Source organism: Photinus pyralis, unplaced genomic scaffold, assembly GCF_008802855.1.
Source record: "Photinus pyralis isolate 1611_PpyrPB1 unplaced genomic scaffold, Ppyr1.3 Ppyr1.4_LG7, whole genome shotgun sequence".
Lineage (NCBI taxonomy): Eukaryota > Metazoa > Arthropoda > Insecta > Coleoptera > Lampyridae > Photinus > Photinus pyralis.
In genome coordinates, this window is record NW_022170738.1 from 11769594 (window position 1) to 11776368 (window position 6775).

Consider the following 6775-nt stretch of genomic DNA (forward strand, 5'->3'; position numbering starts at 1 on the left):
TTCCCAAGACATGATTTTGATTGATTCAATGTCCACTCTTTGGTCCGTACTACACTGCTAGACACTTTAAAATCGTTCTTTTCCAAATTTTATATTTTTTATAGCCTATCTATATGGATCGAAATTCCAAAATAAAGATAAATGGTTGTTAAAAAAAAGCGATGGCAACATTGAGGATCTTTCGCAATTCGAGACACTTTGATTGAGAACTGTGGCAGATTTTTGCATTTGAAACGGAGAAATTCATATAAATTTCCTTGTGGAGAGTGTGCTAAAGTACTTCTGAATAAGGTACATATAAGATGTTCCGTTAAAGGCACTAAATGTTTGCATTTATCCGTAAAATTCAATTTGTTTTCTTGACCATTTCGTAAAGGAAATTATTTGAGAAGTTTTATGGTGGAGTTTTTAAAATTAAGAACAAACAAAATACGACACGACACTTAACTGCGTATTATGTCCTTCGCCAAATCGAAAGAGGTTTCTGGATTAGACTCCAATGATGGTACGAGTAAAACACGAGTCCTTGGCTGCCCGATTTTTAGTTGTCGGACTTCTTCATACAGGTGGCTACTCGCTCATCCTCTCAATGCATTACACGGTACCATGTAACATAAGTCCCTTCCGAAAAATCCTCCCGGAACAAGAACCGCTAAAAATAAGCGCCGCATGTAACATCGAGACAATCAAACACAAATTCGCAATAATTCTTATCTTCAGGAAGAAACAGATGACTTAAATGAATTGAAACATTACGGCGTAACGCCAAATCCACATATATCGATGGAACAACATTGCTAGCGGCTCTCTGCAAGCCAAACCAAACGGAAGTCCCAAATTCCCATGCCCCAAGATGGTTAAATGGCTGCATCCACTATAAATTTACATTATAGCCTCAACAATTAGAGACAAGCGTCTCCCAATACAAAACTAATTAGATATCACACCAAATTCGTTTAATTACCTGAAATTAAAATGTATGCGACTGTTATTAAACGTTACCACTTGTTAAGTGAAGTCTCAAGGAAATGAAAACAGAATGCGTAAGACCTGCGCATTAAAAATGATGCACCAATCCGAGTTCGTTAAACTAAACCAACTGCGATAGCAGCGGTCCTCAAACAAAAAATTACAGTGACACTCAACCAATAATAATTTATATGTACTCGAGAAAATGAAACTGTTACAATTCGTTATTTCATTATTATTTGTAAGCAACTGTTACTGTTATATTGTTACGCACAGAGAGGTATTCTAAAATATTCGGATACTGACAAATTTAAAATTGTCGTTGATAATTATGTAATCATGCCACATGATTAAGTTTTAATGAAGTACTGTTTTTTCTTCTGAGACAATGAGAAATTTAATTTTGTATGTCTGTTATTGTCCGCGTTGCATGGAAGAACAGAGCTTATAAGCACTGAATGCACCCCTTTTGTTCCACGTGTTATATTTCGGGGACAAAATTTAAAATAGAGTCCAAAAACAAAAATTCTAAAAACCGTCATGTGGAAAACTGGTTATAATCGCTAAAGGTAAGGGTGTAACATGTTACATACAAAAATTAGTGCTTTCCAAATCTGCAATAAAATACATAAATAAATTTGCAGGTAACACAATTTGTCACAAGCCCGAGTTTGCTTAAACTTTTCTCCAAGACTTACTTGACCTTTTGGAGTTACTACTTCATATATTTTTACCTGAAGTTAAAGTGTAAATTCTGTACTACTACTCTCATGAATTTCACCCCTGATTTCACCCAATAAAATGCAACGCACTCGCTTTCCGCGTCATCGCCAGACATACTTTCGTTCTCGTTCGCGATGAAGCGGTACGTTGGGTCTGCTGCTGAGAAAGCGGAGTCGGAAAAACATGCCAAGTACGAGCTATTAAAGGGAAAATACATTTTCAAAGTAATCGCTGTTGAAACTAGTGGAAGGAGATGCAGCCAATGGAGAACGCGTATCATTAGTGCCGGAGGAGAAACAATCCACTAACAATCTGGTAATTGCTATTCAACGTGGAAATGCGGCAGCTTCGATTTTTGGAAGAGAACTCCTTAGAACGTTTTTTTTGCAATTGTCTTAGAAGAAGGTAAGTTATACCTTAAATACAAAATTAGACAATTGTCCAGACGTCTATCAGCCACGACCGTTTATTCTGCAGGTGAATTGTAAAGCATCCTCATTAAAAAAAAAGGTTTTAAATTGAAAACCGTAGACGTCGTCGCAAAAACAGACGCCCATTGTGTATATATCGTCAACCTAAGAATTTACGTGCATTGTGTAACACATCAACGGACGAAATAAAGTGGAGAAAACATTCGATAGTTTAGAAATGGGGAGAATGTCAGGACATCCAAAAGGCAGAAAATGTCGCGCCATTTTGCAATTTCCAAGCTTGGGAAACGTAAATTTACCGCATCAAATACCGCGGCGATGCGCTTCGGTTACCTCAATCCCCTCGAACGTTCCTCAAGATGTAATAATTTATGCGCTAATCTCGTGACACAGATCTCTTTTGGCTGCTCACCTGCGTCGATGTCCTTAATGGATAATTGCGAAGTTTTACAACTGGCATCGGGCTTTTAAACTGACGCCGCTCCAGTTTACATCAACTTGTAATAATTCTAAAATGTAATAGCGTCGTCGGTGTTGGATGGTGACTTTATGTGTTGTTTTATGATCTTATCGTGGAGTAATGAAAGGGAGCCCGAAGGAAGACAGACTGATTTATTTATTGCTTAATATATTGTCTCCTGCATCCTTTACGTTGACTTCTCATGCAGAATGAGCTTTAAAGTTAGTAACGTTATTCTCTTTAAAGTTTGATTTTGCTGAAAAGTCGACCGGTCACTTCCGCGTTCTTTTCCGATTAATGCCATCGAAATTGGCGAACTACTAAGAAACCAAAGAAATATAAAAAGTAAGAGCAGTGGAGTGAACTAAGCCGATATTTATTCCATCTAAAAACGTATCTCTAAGCGCAAAGGAAAGAAAAAACTTATAAAAATACGTTCGGTATTTTTGAAGGGCGAGCCAATCGATTAACAATTTCTCTTCTGAGGCATTTCTTTATCACAGATGTTGCCAGACATAGAACACTATCAACCGGAGAAATCTACTTAATAATATTTCACTTGAGTCACTTCGTTGATAATAATTTGGAACGTTCGCTTGTAGTTTCTCCTCCAATATTTATATATTAGGGAGGAAAAATGCCGGAGAAAAAATAAATATTTTCCGTCAGCCGACTGATCGCATCACATCTCCATACGAAATGTTCCCATCAGAAATATCTGTAATGAAAACGACGTTATTTCATTCTTTGGAACGGTCCGTCCGTTTCGATGAAAGGAGATACAGTCGTTTTGTTCAATTTTTATCGCGTAATTATGCACGTTAATAGAATGGGGCGCCGCATATTCAAAAATTATTCTTCGGTTGTTACTGGGAGGAGAAAGCATTGTTGAAGTGAATTGGTCAGATGGTAACGATCGCTCGGAGGAAAATTCAAAAGCGTGTCAAGTAAATCTGGACATCGCCCAATTTTACTATAATTTTATGCTCACAACATGCTACTATACAAATTTCGCGCTCTTATCGTTTTTGAATTATTCAAATTTTTTTTAATGGAATTCCAACCACACGCCTACATCCGATGTTGTAAAATTGGATATCTTTTTTACTTGAGTTTTGATCTCGCTATCTTTTACCAAAGCGTTTGCATTTTGTCCTTCTTGTTTCGGTGTAAGTACCGAAATTTATAGTCATAGAATCGCCTACCAAAGCCAATCATTATTGCACGATGTTTTCTATTGTCTAATTATAATATCTAGATGGGTAAGGCGAAGGAGTAAAAGTGCTATATGAAGATTTTATCTTGTCCTTAAACTTTATGGTTATAATTCGGAGTTTCAACCCCTAATTCATACATTTAAAGTGTGAAATCTGAATTCAGAGGTTCACCACCCTTTTTACTGAAAACTACTATGACTTCCATACAGAATTCTAGGGGCTAAACGCTTTGAAGTAGAAAACACCGAGGAGCCTTGGTGCTCCCCCCTCCCCGTACGTACACACCAAATAAAACACTATGAAAACTACTATGACTGTTGTTTTTAGGGAAGGGTCATCAAATTTTCTAGGTATTGTAAGATTTCATGACACTCTATAGCGCATGGTGAATGTTTAAACAATTTGGGGGTGAAGGTAGCGCCGGGGGGTTAACACGAAATGTGATTACCCTTCTCCGACAACAACAATCATAGTAGTTTTAGGTAAACATTGATACCCCTCCAGAGAAATGAAAAATTTGATGACCCTTCCCCAAAAACAAGAGTCATAGTAGTTTTCATAGTATTTGACTTGCTATCTATGTTCTGGGTTATTTTCTATTTCAAAGAGTTCGGCCCTTACAACTCTCATGTATGGAACAGGAACATGAAGATTTCCCCCTCAGTACATACAGAGAAAGTGAAAAACTATGAACACTACTATGACTGTTGTTTTTGGGGAAGGATCATCAAATTTTTCTAGGGGCTTGAAGTGGTATGAAATCTTCATGTTGCTTTTTACCGAAAACGACTATGACCACTGTCATTGGGGAATGGTCACCAAACCTTTCGTTTTTCTGGAAGGTATTCTATGGCACAGATTCGGGACCTTCTCTGAGGCATCGCCTCTTTAAGGAGCAAAAAAAAAATAGTTACCGTCCCCTAGTCGTTTAATTTTACCCATAGTTATGTTTGATTGGCTCTTGGGTACACTGACGCACATTGCTGGTAATATACTTCGTAGATTTTTTCAAACATAATATCCCCTCATTACCCCAATTTTGAGGGTGGCCTCCATCTTGAATTTATTTTACTGACAATATGAGCTAATTAAATTTCTTTTTCATTCCGAAATATCCATAACAGTGTCTCTTTAAAGTGCTCCAAACTACAAATCTATATCTCGAACCATTCCAGTAGGAGAGCCTTGATTTTTTAGTTAAGATCAGATTAAAAAAATGTTTTCATTTTCCAAAAAAAGGTAAAATCACTAGAAAGAGAAAAAAAAGACGCCTTGTAATGTGTCACACCATTACATGACCCTTCATGTCATTTAAAAAAAATCAAGATGGCGGGCTGTCAGAATTGGGGTTAAGAATTTCTTTTATATTCCGAAACATTTACAACAATGAAATTTTCCAAACTTAAAATCAATACCTATTCCCGTTTTAGTAATAGAGCCTGGTCCCATTACTTTTTAGCCACCCTGGATCCTCCAGCGCGAACTGGGGGAGGGGGGGGGGATACTACTCCTATGTTTTATGGGTATTCAACTGTCGCCGTTCTATAATCTCTAATGTTTTAAGGACACTATTATCTGAAAAATTAATTATAGATTAAACAACTGGCAAAAGTGGGAAAAAATTATACCATTTTGTTTATATTAAGAGGCGCAACGGGAAAACTACCAAGAGTTGTAGCTTATAAGGGAGCGTAGATTTAGAGCCGTTGAGAAGGATGCGCTGGAATGATCACAAAGGCAAGATAGTACAAGAGGTACGGAGAAGAATTTTAAAAAGTTTTAGGAGGATGACAGGATGTTGCAGAAAGGCTTCTGAAACTTTGGAACTTGTTCAAAAATGTACGTTATGTATGCCATTTGTAGATAACGACAAATGTAAAACGAATGGATAATTTAAATAAGCTTGTGAACGTAAACTGGAAAATCCACAATTTAAACGTATTACAGTTAATACCGGGTGGCCCAACGAAAACGAAACAGACTGAATAACTCGTAAGGAAATAGTTTTTGAAACAAACACAAACTAAAGCACGTCAATTTGAGTTGGAAGAGGGATATCTTTTACTTCAAAATTTATACTCTAAGCAGGGTTGCCACTCCCTCAATAATTTTAAATTGAACGTTAGGTCGAGTGACACGTCAAATTTTTCAAATTTGAGGACTGAAAACTAAACCATATGCGTGCAGGAAATTAAAAGTGTGTCCCTCGACCTAACGTTCAATTTAAAATTATTGAAGGGACTGTAACCTTGCTTAGAGGGTTGATAACAAACAGGGGTGTAAAAGTTGAAGTAAAAGATGCCCCGCATCCAACGAAAATCGACGTGACTTTACGTTTTTTCCAAAAGCTATTTCCTTGCGAGGTATTCCGTCTGTTTCGTTTTCGTTGGTCCACCTTGTATATAAAATCGAAGTAGCTGGAAACATTTTAAACAGTTCCGTTTTTAAAAAATGTAGAAATTGGAGGACGAAATGTATGATATTTAACTTATCTAGAAGTTTAAAGGACCTTTGGCATTTGACCACCTTGGAAGGGGCATTTCGGCTCCCTTTTCACCTTTTCAAACCGGAACCGTTTAAAGAGGCAGTTTTTCCTTGCCTTCTAATGATCTCCATAACCTTATATACAGTCTTAAAGGAGACCTTTTACAGTTTCTCAATGGCTCTAAACGCCCCATTTCCCATTTCCTTAAAAATTGGAACACACAGCGTATACGAAAGGAGGTTGCTTTTCTAGTTACTTTTGTGAATTGGCCCTATCGCGAGTTTTAAACCTATGTATAAATCTAGTGACTTTTTGATTGGTTATATTTTAAGCACGGGTGCTGGCAGTATTTGAAACCTGGTTACTATTCTAGTGACTTTTTCGTATTTAGTGACAATTTGAGTAAGAATCCGCCCTATATTACTGTCCTTAGATAACAGAAAGTACACACTTTTGAAACATCGTGCAATAATGGCTGGTTTCGATACGC